The sequence below is a fragment of the Lutra lutra genome, chromosome 5 (genome assembly GCF_902655055.1).
Source record: "Lutra lutra chromosome 5, mLutLut1.2, whole genome shotgun sequence".
Lineage (NCBI taxonomy): Eukaryota > Metazoa > Chordata > Mammalia > Carnivora > Mustelidae > Lutra > Lutra lutra.
Window position 1 is genome coordinate 96,388,597 of NC_062282.1, and position 19,787 is coordinate 96,408,383.

At 40.5% G+C, this 19,787-nt stretch overlaps 1 long non-coding RNA gene across 1 annotated transcript; it reads right to left on the minus strand.

Moving 5' to 3' along the window:
* Positions 1-6,244: 6,244 nt before the first annotated feature.
* LOC125099639 (uncharacterized) lies at positions 6,245-17,478 on the minus strand. The gene is made up of 3 exons (XR_007127304.1): positions 16,814-17,478; positions 7,205-7,488; positions 6,245-6,591 (listed from the first exon to the last, which is right to left on the minus strand). It is a non-coding gene; the product is annotated as an uncharacterized LOC125099639 (long non-coding RNA).
* Positions 17,479-19,787: the final 2,309 nt, after the last annotated feature.

The following is a 19,787-nucleotide window of genomic DNA, read 5'->3' on the forward strand; positions in this document are numbered from 1 at the left end:
CTTTTGTTGGGTTTTAGCTTTCTTTGCTGTTCTTTCTCCAGCTCCTTTAGGCGTAGGGTTAGGTTGTGTACTTGAGACCTTTCTTGTTTCTTGAGAAAGGCTTGTATCGCTATATACTTTCCTCTGAGGACTGCTTTTGCTCTATCCCACAGATTTTGAACAGTGGTGTTTTCATTTTCATTTGTTTCCATGAATTTTTTCAATTATTCTTTTCTTTCCTGGTTGACCCATTCATTCTTTAATAGGATGCTCTTTTTCTTTTTTTTTTTTTTTTAAGATTTTATTTATTTATTTGACACAGAGAGAGATTACAAACAGGCAGAGAGGCAGAAAGAGGGATGAGGGGAAGCAGGCTCCCTGCTGAGCAGAGAGCCCAATGCAGGGCTCAATCCCAGGACCCTGAGATCATGACCTGAGCTGAAGGCAGAGGTTTAACCCACTGAACCACCCAGGCACCCCTAGTAGGATGCTCTTTAGCCTCTATGTATTTGAGTTCTTTCCAGCTTTCCTCTTGTGATTGAGTTCTAGCTTCAGAGCATTGTGGTCTGAAAATATACAGAGAATGATTCCAATTTTTGGTACTGGTTGAGACCTGGTTTGTGACCCAGGATGTGATCTATTCTGGAGAATGTTCCATGTGCACTAGATAAGAATGTGTATTCTGTTGCTTTGGGATGGAATGTTCTGAATATATCTGTGATGTCCATCTGGTCCAGTGTGTCATTTAAAGCCTTTATTTCCTTGTTGATCTTTTGCTTGGATGATCTGTCCATTTCAGTGAGTGGGGTGTTAAAGTCCCCCTCTAACCAATACTCTATTGGTCCCCTCTAACCAATACTATTATTGTATTATTGTTGATGTGTTTCTTTGATTTTGTTATAAATTGATTTATATAATTGGCTGCTCCCATGTTAGGGGCATAGATATTTACAATTGTTAGATCTTCTTGTTGGACAGGCCCTTTAAGTATGATATAGTGTCCTTCCTCATCTCTTCTTATAGTCTTTGGCTTAAAATCTAATCAATCTGATACAAGGATTGCCACCCAAGCTTTCTTTTGATGACCATTAGCACAGTAAATTGTTTTCCATCCCTTCACTTCAAATCTGGAGATGTCTTTGGCTCTAAAATGAGTTTCTTGTAGACAGCATATTGATGGGCTTTGGGTTTTTTAATCCATTCTGGTACCCTGTGTCTGGGTGCCAATCAAATGCCCTTTGATTAGGGCATTTAGCCCATTTACATTCAGGGTAACTATTGAAAGATAGGAATTTAGTGCCATTGTATTGCCTGTAAGGTTACTGTTACTGTATATTGCCTCTATTCCTTCCTGCTCTACTACTTTCAGGCTCTCTCTTTGCTTAGAGGACCCCTTTCAATATTTCCAGTAGGGCTAGTTTGGTGTTTGCAAATTCTTTTAATTTTTGTTTGTCCTGGAAGGTTTTTATCTCTCCTTCTATTTTCAGTGACAGTCTAGCGGGATATAGTATTCTTGGTTGCATGTTTTTCACATTTAGTGCTCTGAATATATCATGCCAGTTCTTTCTGGTCTGCCAGGTCTCTATGGATAAATCTGCTGCCAATCTAATATTTTTTCCATTGTTTGTTACAGACTTCTTGTCCCGAGCTGCTTTCAGGATTTTCTCTTTGTCACCAAGACTTGTAAGTTTTACTATTAGATGACGGGGTGTGGACCTATTTTTATTGATTTTGAGGGGGGGTTCTCTGTGCCTCCTGGATTTTGATGCTTGTTCCCTTTGCCATATTAGGAAACTTCTCTACTATACTTTGCTCCAATTTACCTTCTGCCTCCCTTTCTCTTTCTTCTTCTTCTAGAATCCCAATTATTCTAATATTGTTTTGTCTTAAGGTATCACTTATGTGTCGAGTTATTCCCTCATGATCCAGTAGTTGTTTGTCTCTCTTTTGCTCAGCTTCTTTATTCTCTGTCATTTGATCTTCTATACCACTAATTCTCTCTTCTGTCTCATTTATCCTAGAAGTAAGAGTTTCCATTTTTGATTGCACCTCATTAATAGCTTTTTAAATTTCAACTTGTTTAGATTTTAGTTATTTTATTTCTCCAGAAAGGGCTTTTATTTCTCCAGAAAGGGATTCTCTAATATCTTCCATACCTTTTTTGAGCCCAGCTAGCGCCTTGATAATCATTGTTCTGAACTCTAGTTCTGACATATTGCCAGTGTCCATATTGATTAATTCCCTAGCTGTAGGTACTGCCTCTTGTTCTTTTTTTTTTAAATCCAGATATGAATATATGAACGAGAGAATAAAAGACTAAAAGGGTGGAAAAGACCCCAGAAAAATATATGCTAACTAAATCAGACCCAAAAACGGGGAGGGGGGAGTAAAAAGGGAAAATTAAGATAAAAAATAAAAAATATATATATATATTAGACTGGCAAATAGAACAGAGCCACCCAGTTGATTTTGGTGTATTCTGGTCTCTTAGAAGAAACTAACTCCCAAAATTTAAAGAAAGAAAAACTTATATATACAGAAAAATAAGGGTAAACATGATGAAGTGATGGAATATGACTGTAAAGATGAAAATTTTAAAAAGGAATTGATAAGTTGGTTGAAAAAAGAAAAAAAAGCAAAAGAGGTGAGAATGTGTTCAGACTGGAGACTAGAACAAAGGCATGTGCTAGATTTAGGGTATATTTTGATCTATTAGAAGAAATTGTATCCCAAAATTTTAAAGAAAAATAAGTCCTATATGTATACAAAACTAAGATTAAATACAATGAAGGGATAAAAATGACTATAACAATGAAAAATTTTTAAAAAATTTTAAAAAGATAATGTTAAGATAAAATAGTTAAAAAATGTTAGAAGAGGAAAGAGGAAAAGTTAAAAAATAGAAGAAGAAAAAAATAAAGTTAAAACAAATTCACTTTACAAGTCTAAAGGATCATGGGAAAAATGCCATGAATTCTATGTTTGCTTTCCCCTAGGTCTGGAGTTCCACTGTTCTCCTTGATTGGTGAGGTTGGTCTTGGCTGGATGTCCTTGCTGATCTTCTGGGCGTGGGGCCTATTACAGTGATTCTCAAGTGTCTTTGCTTGAGGTGGGGCTTTGCCAGGGGCAAGGCTAAGTAATCTGCTCAGGTTTGTGCTCAGGAGCTTTTGTTCCCTGAACTCCTCCCAAACAGCTTTGGAGGACGGAAATAAAAATGGCAGACTCCCAATCTCCAGCCCAGAGGAGCTGAGAGCTCGGGGACTACTCCTCAGTGTGCCTTCAGAGAAAAGCAGTCAATCACTCCTGTCTTCCTGGTCTTTGGCTGCACTCCATGCTCACCTGGCCTGTGACTGGAAGTTTTTGTCTCTGGTGCATGGCCCTGTTTGGAGTCTCCAAACCCAATATGCTCCCCCGCCGCTCCTCCCAGAGGAGGAAGGTTAGTCTCCCCGGATCTGCCACTTGTGGGGTCCCTGCTCAAAGAGCAGTGGCATGACTGTGCCACGGATCACAGTTTAAGATAACCCTGAGCTGAGAGCTCATTCCTCGGCTCCATCTCTGCAGCCGGCTTCCCTACTCATACCTGTAAGCTCTGCTACACTCAGACACCACCGATCCTTCTGTGACCCCTTGGGACCTGAGACCACACTGTCCCCACAATGGCTCCACCCCCCACCTAGCCTCTACAGTGGGGTCCCTCAGTGGAGCAAACTTCTAAAAGTTCTGATTTTGTGCTCCGCTGCTCCACTGCTTGCCAGGAGCTGGCTCCTCCTCCCGCAGTCTATCTTCCCGTTGCTTTGGATTCACTTCTCTGCACGTCCTACCTTCCAGAAAGTGGTCGATTTTCTGTTCCTAGAATTGCTGCTCTTCTTCTCTTCTATCTCCTGTTGAGTTTGTAGGTGTTCAGAATAATTTGTAACTATTTAGCTGAACTTCTAGGACCTAATGCTGTTTCAGTCTGCTCCTCCTCTGCCATCCAGCTTCCTTCTTCGCCTTTTAGAATTTTTGACTGATCTGTTTAACTTGGGCTGATGCTACCAAACAAGAGAATTTGCCCTTGCTTTTACTACAGAAATGTCTAGTGGGGGGCGGAGAGAATAATGGGAAATAGTGAAGACTTGATAGGATCTATTGAGATCTAGTAATTCTTTACTTAGGAACTAGCAGGATGCAGATGGCAGATCGGTATCATTTCATGGTATTCATTGTTCAATTCAAGACCCGACTTGTGAGAAGAATTATGAGGGTGACCCATCATCTCAGTTTGCCTAGGAGTCTCCTGGTCCTCATCCTGAAAGTTCCACATCTCTGGAGACTTTCTGTCCTGGACAAACTGTGACAGTTTGTCACCCCTGTCCAAGAGCTTACCAGGAGCCCTGCCATGATTCTCTGAGAATTAAATGGAGAAAAGCCAAAGTATCCCCACTTTTGCAGATATCTCTCAGTTTTCTGACCCTGTCCCTTGGCAGTGGCCTATGGAAGGTAAAAGGAAGCTACTTCTCTACCTCCCCTTTTTGCCCTGAATGTGAGTTTCATACCATGTGACCTAAGAAGTCACACCAAAAGAACATCCCTTCCAACCCTGTGTTCGCAATTAGTCTGTCAACTTGGCCAAGACATCTTTGGAGCCTAAATGATTATTTCTAGAAAATCATCTAGAATCATAAGTGCTACTGTAAATTGACTCATTCATATTCCCATTCACATTTGTATGGGTAAGTTTAACAAACCATCACTTAGAACACTGTTCTGAACTTAGGGGACAGCAGATAGGAATATTTTAATGGAGCCAAGGAAATAAGTAAATCAGGGCATCATCCTCTAGGTGGGGCCTCAGTGATACTTTCTATCCAGCCAGGGCAGGAAGAGACACTGGATCCCTTGGAAGGAAGTTACTCATTGTTTATAAACCAGCTTATAATGTGTGTTGACTCTTCTTTAGGTTCCAGAACAGAGATACTCTCCCAAGTTACGAGTTTAGACTTGGACCATGCATATACTTAGTTCAATGGTGTTTTTCCTCTTGGCTCTGCACAGCTGCACTGCCCCTGTGTGTGGGTCTCATTTACTACACTAATGCCCAATACCTCCTGGTGGCAGGCTTACGTCTCTCTCTTCTTTTTCCTTTCTCTTTTTGCTCGTCATAAACTAATTTGTTTCTTCTTCCATACACATATGTTCTTCCTAACTCCTGCCCCTTTTCTTGATTTAAAGTTACCCCCTTCAGCCATATTATTCTCTTTCCCTTCTTGTGTCCCTTTACAAGTATATACATTCCTACATGTGTGTGTAGACGTATGCTTCCATGTACACACACACATACACACACAGATATCGATATCTATATCCTCATAGCCTACTTATATATACCTGTTTCAAGTAAAAATGATGGGCAGATATTTGAAGTTAAATTCAACATAATAGGGCGCCTGGATAGCTCAGTGGGTTAAAGCCTCTGCCTTCGGCTCAGGTCATGATCTCAGGGTCCTGGGATCAAGCCCCACATCGGGCTCTCTGCTCAGCAGGGAGCCTGCTTCCTGCTCTCTCTCTGCCTGCCTCTCTGCCTACTTGTGATCTCTTTCTCTGTCAAATAAATAAATAAATCTTTAAAAAAAAATTCAACATAATAAAGACTCAAGACCTACAATTTCTAGAGTATTTGAAAGTGCTCAGGAGATTTTCTTCACAATTTTTATGAAAATCTCCATCTGCCCCTTTATGCACCACTAATTTACCCAGCCTTTCCTCAAGCACTAGCACTCAACATAAATAGAATAATTTCCTACTCATTTTTCCTTTTCTCGTTTCTTCCTTTCTCTTTTCTTCCTTTTTCTCTTACTTAAAAAATGATAACAAGCATGGTAGCAGCAACTTTTACTACTTCTGTTGTAAATCTAAGGCATATGCAACAATATTGCATGTTAAACAAGGTTTTGTGGACCAGGTAGAGACGTAAACAGTATTTTACTAGAAATGATTAGAGACAGGGAAAGTAGCTGGCAAGGTGCCTTAACAATGAGACTAGATGTTTGAGACAGTTAAAGACACAAGCAGGAATGCCTGGGTGGCTCTGTCAGTTGAGCGTCCAACTCTTGGTCTCTGCTCAGGTCATGATCTAAGAGTTGTGAGATGGAGCCCCACATCAGGCTCTACACTCAGTGGGAAGACTGCTTGATATTCTCTCCCTTTGTACCCCTTCTTGCTCTCTCCCCCTTTCTCAAATAAATAAATGTTAAAAAAAAAAAAAAGACATAAGCACATCAGGGTTTTGAGCTGTGATCCTTTATTTGTTGTGGGAGGGACCTCAGATAGCTTCTAGATACCTGAAATGTGGCATGTGTTGAAAATAGAGCAGAGGGCCCCAGTATATTCTGGAAAGTTCTGTTATAGTCCAGTGGTCCTCACCCAGAGTATAATGTCCCCCCGACCTTAAAGAAAAGAGGATATGTCAGTCTTGCCCTTCCAGCTGGATCTCCTTCCCTGAGGCCCTGGCTGCTGGAATGAGGAGGGCAGCTCTGGGCCATCTCAGTTTCAAATAACGGATTTAAACTGCATCTGTATGCCAGTGACTTCTTGTATTTGACAGAGGTCTTTTTATTAATTCACAGGGCAAACCTGTAAAACACAGCTATTATCACTATTTTATAGATGCTAAGTAATTTGCCCAAGTTAGTAGTATATTTGACTTTTCTTTCTCCCTCAGCTCCAAAGAATCAAAGCCTTGTTGATTTTCACTTCAGCATGCTACTCATGCTCATTGATTCTTTCTCATTCCTCTGTCACCCACCCTCTTCTAGGCCTGGGTCCCTTCATGCCCACACCCCTATAGTAGCCTCCTCCCCACCCTCCTGTCTCCTGCCTGCCTCAGCTTCAGTATTTCCAGATAGACAAATGTTGCTGCTAGGGTTCAAGGTTTCATTCATTGTCATTATGCTGCTCTAGCTCTATCCCTTCCCTATGCACACCGTTCAAGGACATCCCCATCCCTCTGTGAGATGTGACCAAACCCTTCAGCCCTGAATTCAGGGTTTCCTGCAATAGTCTCTCAGCCTACCCTTGCAGGCTTATATTCCGCCCCCCACATGCGGCATGACAGTCAAACTCTTAGATTCCTTTTGCCCAAAACACTTGAACTCCACATTCACACTTCTGCTTATTACATTTCTCCACCTGAAATTCCACCTCTTCTCCCTTCTACCCATCTAAATCTGTGCAGCTCAGAACTCACCCTTCTGCAAAAAGTCATACTTAGGGTCTATAAGTCCTCGAGTGTTCATCATGTAGATTGAGGGACACCTCTGTCATTTCTGTTTAATATTGTTACTCTCCTCTTTATGGTTATTAACTTTTCATGAATTTCCCCATTTTTCATGTTTTCCCAGTTATATAGGCAGCTTGGAGGCAAGAGTCATGTTTTCTACTGTTTTGATGTGGCAAGATAATATCTTGAAATATTAATCTTTGTGCTTTTGTTTTCCTCTTGTCCTTGTAAGTGATTTTCCTTCCTCATTGCTGTAGGGAGAAAAATAGGAGCAAGAGAAAAAGCGAGAGACTGTTAATGTTCCAGGTTTCTTTTTAATTTCTGCAATAGATTTTTTTTTTTGAGAATCAAAAGGGGCAAGCTTTATAAATAGCCAGAATTTATACCATAACAGTGGAATTGGATAGAGTGTGCCATATTGCTCGTGGTCTACTTGGCAAAAGAAGGCCTGCATCTGCCTCAAGATTCTTCTGAGACCAGGTTAAAATGATCCACACAGATACCTTCTGCCAATACTGTGGTGCAGGATGTGCGTAACAGCACCAACCCTCAAAGAGGGCTTTGATACCCTGGGGGAGTTGGAAGTGGGAAAGGAAAACCCCAGCACTGAGGGACAGAGTGGGAAGCTCCCTCTCTGTTACTTTGTATCTTGTATCTGTGCTGACCAAAACTGTAGTCGCTAGCCACACTGAATACTTGGAATGTGGTGCATGGGACTAAGGAATTGAATTTCAATAACCACATGTGGCTAGGGACTGCCATATTGAACAGAGCAGTTCTAGAGTACCTGACTGTAGTCTGTCTGATCCCAATGATTCCCAGTGGCTAGCACCATTCCTGATGCATGGTAGGTACCCAACAAATATTTTTAGTATGAATTAGTGGCCGCCACAGTTTAGAAGCAATACATACATGCTAACCACCAGTTTAAGATAGACCTGAGGTCTCTCAGTTTCAGTGTTCTCTGTTCTTCTGTTCACACAGAAGCTCCTGTGGTTTTCCCCATTTAAAAAGCTTTATAGGAATTGATTTTTCCAGTGGTGTATAATTCCCAGACCATTGACATCAACAGATAGCTAGCTATTGAGCCTGACAATCACTGCACAGCTTTGAATCTGAAAGCACCTAGACCAATCTTGCCAAGGCTTTAAATTGCTAACACCCTGAAGGGAACCTGGGTCACAAGTTTTTTTTCATTTTTCCTGGCTGAGTTTAATTTTGCTTTAGATATTATATTTGGGCCCTCATTCCCAATCGGGACCTTCTCGGTCTGTGGATAAAGAGATACAGTCATATTGATATTCGAATGACGGCAGCTCTGTCTGCCCCTTGCTAGGTCTGTGTCCCTACCATGATTTCTACTGCTGCTGCCTTCTTGGAGAACACTTTTGAACTAGGCAAAGCAAGGTCCCTTGGGAGCTGCTTCGTGTCCTTAGAAATGTCTAGGCTCCAGTGTGGAACAGGGCTGACCTCTACTTTTCTACCTGGGTCTTGAGGCAGTGGCTGATGCTCCAAGTTCCAAGACAGCTTTCATTTTGTTTTGTTTTGTTTTGTTTTGATGAACATAGATCGTTCAGCTCCTAGCCCTTCCCACCCCTTTGGGGATCCAAACCAGTTGATTAGGCAGAAGGACTAGACTGAATTAAATAATCAACAAATACTTGTGCATTCTATTATATGCAAAGCTTTGCTTTTTTTTTCCTCCCCAGTTAGTAGATATGGAATAAGTACCCTGCCTACAATCCAGGCAAGACGTCTACCATCTGTCTCTCCTTCATGTAGGAAACTTGAAACTCCTGTACATTTCAGTTCATGAAGCTAGAGACCCATAAGTTTTACAAGTTAACACCAGTTGCCAGATGTTGAAATTTAGATTGGGCTCAGCTGGGAATAATTACAAATCATTCCTTTAAGCCAAAGGTTATCAAATCTTAGTGTGTATCAGAATCACTAGGAGGGGTTATTAAAACCCAAGATGCTGGGCTCCACCTGCAGAATTTCTTATTTAGTAGGCCTTGGGTGGGACCCAAGAATTTGCATTTCCAGCAGGTTCCCAGGGGAGGCTCATCCTGGTCTGGAAAACACACCTGAAGAACCACTGCCTTAATCATTTGGTGACTAGCTTTCTGGAAAAACAGTTCATGCATGTATCACAATCCTCCAACTTCATCTTCATTTTCACCTGTCCTAAACCTTAGTTTAGGCTCAGGCAACTTGCTTTGTAAGTGGTAGAAAGCAGTGATTCACAGAGGAGTCAAGGCTTTGAGTAATTTGGGTAAATCTCTGTAGTCTCACCATAAGGACCTGTGAAATAAGGCGGAGTTCTGTCTGCTGTCTGAGCCCATAAGAATGAGTCCACCGTCGGATGGACATTGTTACTCTAATTTTATAATATAAATTATTTCAGAACAAGATCAGACAATAGGACTTTTACGCTTTTCTTTATTTGGGTGAAATTTCCCCAAAGCTGCAAAACGTTTACTGAGTTCAATTAATTCATTAACGAATCACTACCTTACAGCTGTTTCATGCACATGACTTTAAAGGATCAGCTGGATGAAATTTTCACTATCTATCACCAAATGTGTTAGGAAGACAGAGCTTCACTTAAAATATTTTAAGAATATTTTAAGAACGTAATATATTATTAATTAATAATTAATAGTTAATTCTTAATTATTAAGAACTTAATATTTTTAAGAAAAGTATTTTAGATTTTCCTGCGTGCTTACTCTCCCTTCTGGTCAATAAGTTCTTCCCTCCATGCTCAAACTTCACTGTTGCAATTTAAACTCATTCCGGCTTGTTTCTATCTCATATAATGGGAATGAGCTGTACTGTTAATTATCTATTGGTAATTACTCTTAATTTATTTGAAGACAGCTAGTCACTCTTTTTCTTTTTCATGCAGAATTATCTCCAACCCGTTATAAAGCATCCTTCATAGATCCTAATTTCAGTCTCCTTAATTTGCTCGTAACTGTCCTCTAGACCCTTTGTCCCAGGCTTTTTTTTTAAGTGCAGACCCAGACTGTGAATCCCTGGCTCCTGACAGATGTGCCCTCCTCATGTGGGCCCTCAAGAGTGAAGATTCCTAATCCTGTGGTTGCTGGACCATCAGCTTTGCTGTGCTCAGTCTCCATCCCACGCAGTGGTAAAGCAGGACAGCCACATGTCATCTGGTTTGAAAAATGTGGTGACGTTGCAGGGTTCTCTTTTTAATAGTTTTTTTTTTAATATTTGAATTCAAAGAAGCTTTTAGATTTATACAAATTGGCTTGGTTTACCATTAAGTAAAATTAATATTGGGTTCAATTAATGAATGCAGATTTGTCTGTCCTTCATTTTCATTCCTGGGTTCCTTTGATTTTTTTTTTTTTCAGGTGTTTTTCATAAACAAAAGTTAAGGCAGTTCTCATGGGTATGTGACAAAAATAATGATATTTTTTTAAATTGTGAGAAATCTATTGCTCTAGGCTCTCCTAGGGAAAAAGCAAGATACAGACAGCAATAGTAGTGTCTTTCACCCTAATTGTCACCACTCCCTCATTTCTGAGGTCTGGGGCCCCACCAACTTCCCTTCTCCTCTGGGTTTTGTGTGGCTCAAATCCATTGACTGCAGTCACATTCTTATATCATTCTCCTACTGTGAGACAACAGAATGAGGAAGAGATCTCTCCTCACAGGTTACACTTAGATCAGCGTATGGTATAAAATCTTTACAATGGGTAGCCTAATTCCCAGTTTCTTGTCTTTTGTGATATTATTATAAATTTTACTTCCTTGTATGTATAATTTACATTTTCAGAATATATTGATATTTTTATGTTAAACATTTACTTTAAAAATTTTTTTTTGAAAGAGAAAAATGTTTTTTTATCGACATATTTACCATTTCTGGCTCTCTTTATTCCTTTATGCATTTCCATCTGCTATCATTTTCCTTCTGCCTGAAGAACTTCCTGTTGCATTGCTTATAATTCATGTTGGCTGGCAGGGAGCATTGTTTGTCTGAAATATCTTTAGTTTGCCCTCAAGTTTGGAAGTTTTTTATGGTTAAAAAATTTTAGCTCGCAGCTTTTTTCCTTTCATACTTTAAAGATGACTTTCCATTGTCTTCTGATTTGCATAGATTCTGTGGAGAAGCTTGCTAAAATTCCTATCGTTATTCCTTTTTACATACAGTATCTTTTTCCCTTGCTTTAAAAATTTTTTTCTTGGGCGCCTGGGTGGCTCAGTGGCTTATGCTGCTGCCTTTAGCTCAGGTCATAATCTCGGTGTCCTGGGATCGAGCCCCACATCGGGCTCTTTGCTCAGCGGGGAGCCTGCTTCTCTCTCTCTCTCTCTGCCTCTCTGCCTACTTGTGATCTCTCTCTCTGTCAAATAAATAAATAAAGTCTTAAAAAAATTTTTTTTCTTTATCACTGGCTTTAATAGATTACAATGTACCTCTTTTTTCATGCTTATTCTGCCCTAATTCATTTGAGTTCCTGAATCTGTGAGTTTATAGAATTCATCAAATTTGGAAAATTTTGACCATTATTTCTTTAAAAATTGTTCCCGCCTTCCTTTTTTCTGAAATTGCAATTGCATAGAAATTAGCCCACTTGACACTGTGTCTCAGGTCACGGCTGCTCTTTTCATGTTTTTCCAGTTGTTTGTTTCATTTTGGATATTTTATTATTGTGCCTTGATAATCATTGAACTTTCCTCTTCAGTGTCTAGTCTTAATCTACACAATCTGTTTTTCATTTCATATTTTCTTTCCTTGAGTCTTTGGGTCTTTCTCTATCTTCCATTTTTTCCCACATCATGGTCATGTTTTCCTTTACCTTCTTAAATGCGTGGAGAATATTTATAATAGGTGTTCCAGTATTTTTTTTTTTTTAGATACTTGTTTGCTACTTCCACTCTCTGTCATTTCTGGGTCTGTTTCTATTAATTCAATTCTGTCCTGGTTTTAGGTCTTATTTTCTTACTTCTTTGCATGCTTGCTCATTTGTTATTGGATGCTAGGTGTTGTGAATTTTACATTATTGATTGCTGGATTTTGTCGTATTCCTTCAAATAGAGTTAGATTTTGTTCTGGCACCTGAGTAATCTACCTGGAACTAATTTAGAACGTTAGAGATTTCCTTTGCTTTTAAATTTAATTAGAGCAAGTCCAGAGAAGCTTTTAGTATATTTCTGATGGTAATTTTCCTGGATTCATGTAGTTTCTGCTCAGACATGCAGAAATTAGTATTCAGGCAAAGACTCCAGAGGACCCCTCAGTAAATTTTCTGAGCTTTTTCTTTGTACATTCAGTACTCTGTCTCATACATTCTTACTGCCTTAACATCCTGAACTATTCTCTCTGTATTTTCACCTTGCAGAGTGCACTGGACTCTGTTTGATTTCCCCTTTCAAGCTTCGTAGCTTGGACCTGTTTCCTGGTAGTAAGCTAAACAGTTGTTCATCTGACCCTGTTTATTTCCTTTCTGTTAGAAATTACAGTCCCTTGATAACTGTTATTGAATGCCTGTATGGTAGGCAGTGTCTGGGCTGGCCTTCAGTGATCTCTGCCTTCTGGTATTCATATTTCATGTATCCCCCTTTTCTTGAGTGTGGGTGAGATCTAGTGACCCATCAAAGGATATGGCAAGTATAATAGGATGCCATTCCTATGACTACAGAAAGTTACAGAAAACTGTGACTTCCTTCTAGCTTGCAGACTCTCTCTTGCTTGCTTTGATGAAGCAAGCTGTCATGTTGGAGTGGTTTCAATGGCAAAGAACTGAGGGTAGCCTCTGGCCAACAGCCAGAGAGTAATGAAGGCCCTAAGTCCAGCTGTCCACAAGGAACTGAATCCTGCCAACAACAACTCGGGCGAGCTTAGCAGTAGATCCTTCCTCAGTCCAGCATTCAGATGAGACCACAGCACTGTCTGACTCCTCAGATGCAGCCTCAGGAAAGACACTGAGCTACAGACTCATTCTTGATAATAGTAATTTGTGGTAATTTGGTAATAGTTAAGCCATGCCTGGATTCCTGAAACACTGGATTCCTGAAACACTAAAACTGTGGGGTAATAAATGTGTGGTTTTATTAAGCTGGCAGATTTGGGGGTATCTATTCAGTCGACATATCTAATATAGTCTGAAAGTCATCATTTCACATATGCTGTTTTTGTTCTGCTATTTAAGGCAGGAGGATAAATTAAATTAGGTCTCTATTACCTCATCTTGATCAGAGAGAAGTCTGGATTATTCAAATTAGAATCTCTAGAGATGGGACCTAGAAAATAGTAGTGTATAAAACCTTCTAGGTGAGCAGGATCCTCTAATTCCTCTCCTGGATATTTACCCAAAGAGTAAAAAAATACTAATTCAAAAAGACAGATGCACCCCTGGGTTTATTTATTGAAATATTATTTACAATAGCCAAATAATGGAAGTAGCCCAAGTGTCCACTGATGGATGAATGGATATAGAAGATATGGGCTATATACAACAGAATATTACTCAGTCATCAATACGAATGACGTCTTGCCATGTTCAGCTACATAGCAACATAGATGAATCTAGAGAGTATAATGCTAAATGAAATAAATCAGTCAGAGAAAGCAAATACTGTATGAATTCTCTCATATGTGGAATTCTTTGTAAGAAACAAAACAACTTAACAATAAATCAAAAGACAGGCTCCTAACTATAGAGAACAAATTGGTGGGAGAATGCGTGAAATAGGCGAAGGGGATTAAGAGAACAGTTATTATGGGGCACCTGGGTGGCTCAGTTGATTAAACGTCTGACCCTTGGTTTTGGCTCAGGTCAGGACCTCAGGGTCATGAGATCAAGACCTACATTGGAATCCATGCTCAGCATGGAGTCTGCTTCAGATTCTCTCTCCTTCTCCCTCTGTCCCTCCTGCTTGTGCTTTCTCTCTCAAATAAATAAATAAATAGTACACTTATCATGATGAACACTAAGTAGTGTATACAATTTTTGAGTCATTCTGTTGTACACTGGAAGCTATACTGGAGGTAAATTTTTAAAAAAGAAAGAAAACTTTCCAGGTGATTCCAATCTAGTGCCAACTATGAAAGCCACTATCTTAGATTATCATTCTTACCCGTTAATGTTCATGTGAATCTCTTGAGGATCTTGTTTAAATCAAGATTCTGGTTTAACATATCTGGAGTGGAAACTGTGATTATGCATTTGCAACAAACTCCTAGATCATGCTGATGACACTGGTTCATGGACCATACTTTGAAAAGCAAGGTCTTATATTATTGGGTAACTTCTGTTTATTCCATCTACTGAGAAACTTGGAACAAGTTCCTAGTATCTGTTCCAAAGAATATTTGAGTGGCTCTACCCACGTTTTTTAAAAAATTTAATTTCTTTTCATTGTAACAGAATTCATTGTTTATGCACCACACCCAGTGCTCCACGCAATACGTGCCCTCTGTAATACCCACCACCAGGCTCCCCCAACCTCCCACCCCCGACCCCTTCAAAACTCTCAGATTGTTATTCAGAGTCCATAGTCTCTCATGGTTCATCTCCCCCTCCAATTTCCATCAATTCCCTTCTCCTCTCCTCCCCATGTCCTCCGTGTTATTTCTTATGCTCCACAAATAAGTGAAACCATATGATAATTGACTCTCTCTGCTTCACTTATTTCACTCAGCCTAATCTCTTCCAGTCCCGTCCATGTTGATACAAAAGTTGGGTATTCATCCTTTCTGATGGAGGCATAATACTCCATAGTGTATATGGACCACATCTTCCTTATCCATTCGTCCGTTGAAGGGTGTCTTGGTTCTTTCCACAGTTTGGTGACCGTGGCCATTGCTGCTATGAACATTGGGGTACAGATGGCCCTTCTTTTCACTACATCTGTATCTTTTCTACCCACTTATTTAAAAACACCGCTCTTCATTAATTGATGTCTCATTTCATTAATTGAAAAAATACTCATTTTGTATTTCTTGTATGACAGTTGCTTTGCTAGATGCACTCTCTGTTCACCCCCCACCCCAACCATCCCTTGCAATCTGGAACATCCTGTTTAGTCAAATAAGTATATAGGTGAGAATGTACATTATAAAGTAGGCTGATCAGCACAAAAATAGAAGCACAAATTAATTATGAATTCTCTTTTGGTCAGGAAGTCTTCTAAAAGAGGTGACATTTGAAGTTTGAAGTTATGAATGGCCTTCCCTGTGTGAAGCTGGGGAAAAGAATGCTAGAGTGAGGGTGAATCCTAAAACACCAGTCCTTCCTCTCTCTCTTCCTGAGAGCCTTAATCTAGGTATTCCTTGCTCTCATGCAAATTGGATTCACACTGGTCCACGCAGAAGTCCCATACCCTGAGCTAGGTATGCAGATTATGTCCCTCTCTTAGCCCTCACTGTCTTTACCCTCTGTATTTAGGCAAATTTAAGAAATATCTTTATTTTTGCCTCAAGTCCATTTTATTATAAAAAAAAGTTTCAACTGTTGGGATGCCTGGGTGGTGAAGCATCTGCCTTCAGCTCAGGTCATGATCCCAGGGTCCTGGGATCTAGCATTACAACAGGCTCTTTGCTCAGAGAGAGCCTGCTTCTCTCTCTGTCTGCTGCTCCCCATGCTTGTGCTCTCTCTCTCTTTCTCTGACAAATAGATAAATAAAAGCTTAAAACAAAAAAAGAAGTTTCAACTGTCATAAACTACCATCTTTCATTTTTATCTCTTCTCATTTCTCAGAAGGTGGGATGTGGAGTGGACAATGATAAGTTTCACATTCTTTTCATCCCATAGCTGAGTTCCTAACTTTTCCCTCCAGGGGAATTATTTGTTGTGAAACCCCTTTTAATTCTTTCCCAAAATATTACAAATTAATTAATGAAAGTAACAAATGAACTTACCTATGTTGAAAACAAAGCAGGAATTTCTAAGCTTTACTCAGATGGAATCATAAGTAAGAGAATGTTAGTTTATTTTTGTAGAAAAATAAATTTTGTAGAATAGCATAAGTGCAATATACGCTTATGACTGATAACAACCCAGAATTTTTCCCCTTAAGGTGGAAAAATCAGCCCCTTAATATTACTTCACAATTTTTCAATAAAGATTGGAGAGGGGAGCAAGACTCCATCCTCCTCATAGTTAGAACATGAGGTGAGGTCCTTTGCTGTTTCATGTCTGAAACTTCATCAAACTCAGCATCACCAGAAAAAGTGTGGTTAGGGAGGCAAGAGAGCTGGTAAATAGTCCAGCAGAATACTTGTACTCACTCACAACTTATAAGAGCATTGGAATTCTAGAACCAAAGTATAAGCAGTGTGGCATCCAGATTTAGAAGATTTGTTTTCTTTTAGTCATAAGGATTCAGTGGCTTACCTCCCCAAAGTCTAAGGACAGAATCCAAGTGAATGATTCCTATCTGATGTCTATTATCCTGATTAGGATTGTGAGGAAGAGAGTAAGTAGGGCAGTGTATCCGTTAGCTTTTGCTGTGTAACAAACCACTCTACAACTTAGTGATTTAAAGCAATAAACATTGATAACTTCTCAGTATCCTGTGAGTTTTATGGGCACTTCTTACCTAGGTCAGCTTCGCTGAGGCCGATTGATTTAGGAATGTCTGGGATAGAGCCTCCATCCATTAGGTCTCTCATCCTCCAGAAGGCTAGCCTGGGCTTGTTCACACAGTGATGGAAGAGTTCCCAGAGAACAGCAACAGATATAAACTGCAACATGCAAGCAATTTTCAAGCTTTTGCTTGCATCACATTTGCTAATGACCCACTTGCCAGAGCTAGTTATATGGCCACGCCCAGATTCAGATAATGGAGAAACATACCCACCCCTTGACGGGAAGAACAGCAAAAGTCCCATTGAAAAGGCCGAGCATGTAAGGGTTTACAAGCTATCCCAGGCAGCCACATCTCCTGCTCTCAACACCCTGGTTGAATCATCCCAGGCCTCAGTTAGCCAGACAGCCAAGTAAGTACAAACTGGCCACGAATGGTACTTTTCAGAGTAATCTGCTATCATTATCCAACCATATACCTCCAGGTTCCTCCTGCACGTCTTGTCTTGTGGCAAGAACAACTAACATCTCTGGCCTCTGCATCAGGCTGGAAGGTCCATCCACAACATAGCCATTGAATGGACTCCTGTGGGTACACTGATCCCTGGTTTACAAATCACTGCTCTTGAGTCCTTTCATGACCTCCCCAGGTGGATATAGATGAACTCACTGCCATGTGCTCTCAGATCACATTAGTTTAGAACTCTAGGTTGCTCTGTGACATCACATCAAAATCTTTATCTGTCACTCCCCCTGGGCCACAGAGGAAAGGCGTTTTGTCACATTCATCTTTATATTCCTGGTGCCTGGCCCAGGGTCTGGTTCACAGTAGACATCTAATAATTGTTGCTTGAGTATGTGATACATAGCATAAATAATGCTGTACTCGGGTAGTTTTTGATTTGGTTGGAAAGGCAATATATTTAAACAGAAATCAAAATAGATTTCTCTCATGCCAGAGGAGAGGACTGTGAAACATGTAGAGAATGATATAAATTATTCGCTGTGAGAATCAAAAGAAGGCGGGGGGGCCAGTTCCCAATTCAGTTTATAGCCTCTTGCCCACCTTAACTTCTTTCTTTTCCAGTATTCCTTTTTATCTTCTCCTTCCCCCAGATCTAATCGGTCATCATTTTCCATGGCTCTGGACACAGTCACTTTGGGTCCTAATCCCCATCCCTTAGGGACTTCATACAAGTCACTTAATCTGGGTCTCAGTTTCCTCATCTGTTTTCTGAGGATCCGAGAGGACCAAGTAAGTTAAGACACCTAAAAGGACATGGCATGGTGTAATATGTCACCTTGCATTGATGTTCATAATACTGTTATTGTTACTACATTTCCAACCCCACTCCTGCTTCTGTTGGGTCTTGTCATTCCTTTCCGGCCTGTTAAACTCACCTTCTCCAGACTTTCCCCTAACTTATCCTCTGATCATCTTTAAAGCCACACATCTGTGGCTTTTACATGCTTTGAAACCCTTTCTGCTTCCCTTTGCCTCAAGAATCAAGTTCATACTTCTCAGCTCTCCTCCAAGCAGTACTAGACAATTTTCAGTTCCCTGAATATGCCCTGCTATTTTAAAACCCTTGCTTTGCACAAAGGCAGATTTGCAATGATGACAAGAGGTTTATGCTCCAGCGACTCATTTGCACATGTACCTTCCAAAGCCTGGAATGATCTTCAGGATTCAGGGAGGAAGGAGCAGCCTAGCTAGGACCTGAACCAAAGAGTACTCTTGCCCCCTGGGGTGGTAGTTCTGGGACTATAGGCAGAGCCATTGTGCTGTGGACCCTCCTTCTCTCTCTGCCCAGAACTCAATGACAGCTTCTCTGTGGCAACATAATCAAGCATCTGGGCTCTGTCTTGGACCCCCCAGTAGAAGAGCTGAAGTGGACGGCTTGGGGACAGTATGACTCAGGCTCTTCCTTGCATATTGACCCAAACCCAGGGTCAGTATCAGGGAATGAGGGGGCCTCTTATGCTTTCCTCTGCTTGAGCCAGAGCTGGAGAGGAAGTTAGAGGAAGTTAGAGATGAGGCATGACTGATAACAAAGTTACAAAATGAAAAGAAATTTCTAAAACCATTAGTAACAAAAAACAGATGTCTCTCACCCATGCCACAGGAAAGACTGAATTGTCTTCCCAGGCTCTCTGTGGACAATAGAAAATCAGGCAAAGGGGCCAAAATATATGGGGGAAAGTATCATAGTATCAAAGTGTCATCAAAGTGGTTCAGGCAGTTGATTCACTAATAATTTTGCTGTTCGCAAAAGAACAGTGTGCTGCTCTTCTAGAATTTGCTGTGTTTGTGGTATTTATCAGCTTTCGAACTTTTAAAATTTTATCTAATGTGTATTTGTGAAGTTGCATTCTTTTTTTTTTTAAGATTTTATTTATTTATTTGAGAGAGAATGAGATAGAGACAGAGAGAGCTAGTATGGGGCGGGGGGAGGGTCAGAGGGAGAAGAAACTCCCTGCAGACCAGGGAGCCTGATGCAGTCCTGATCCCAGGACTCCAGGACCATTACCTGAGTTAAAGGCAGTCGCTTAATCAACTGAGCCACCCAGGCACCCTGAAGTTGCATTCTTTTTTAATCAAGGACCCCAAATGGCATTATCAGGCCCCACAAACTGAATTGCCCCTGTTACTCACATGAAGTCCCTTGCTCATAGAACACTAACTTGCTCTGAAGACACAGTTTAAACCTTGTCACCTGGATCCCTTTTCTCGCTGTACCCCGTGCACGAACCATTCCTGCTGTATGTAGCACATCGATCAAAAATCACTGATTACCTCTCTCTACCTCTTCAGGAAAGGAAGCTTCTTTGACCTGTCTTTGTGTTCCCTACGCCTAATGTTGTGTCTATCACACAGTAATTGCTTCTATAAATGTTTGTTGAATACATGCATGAATGAGTAAATAAATGGGAGAATAGCTGGATCCCTGAGCGGTGAGTGGACATAATCAGAGAGTTTCACAGAC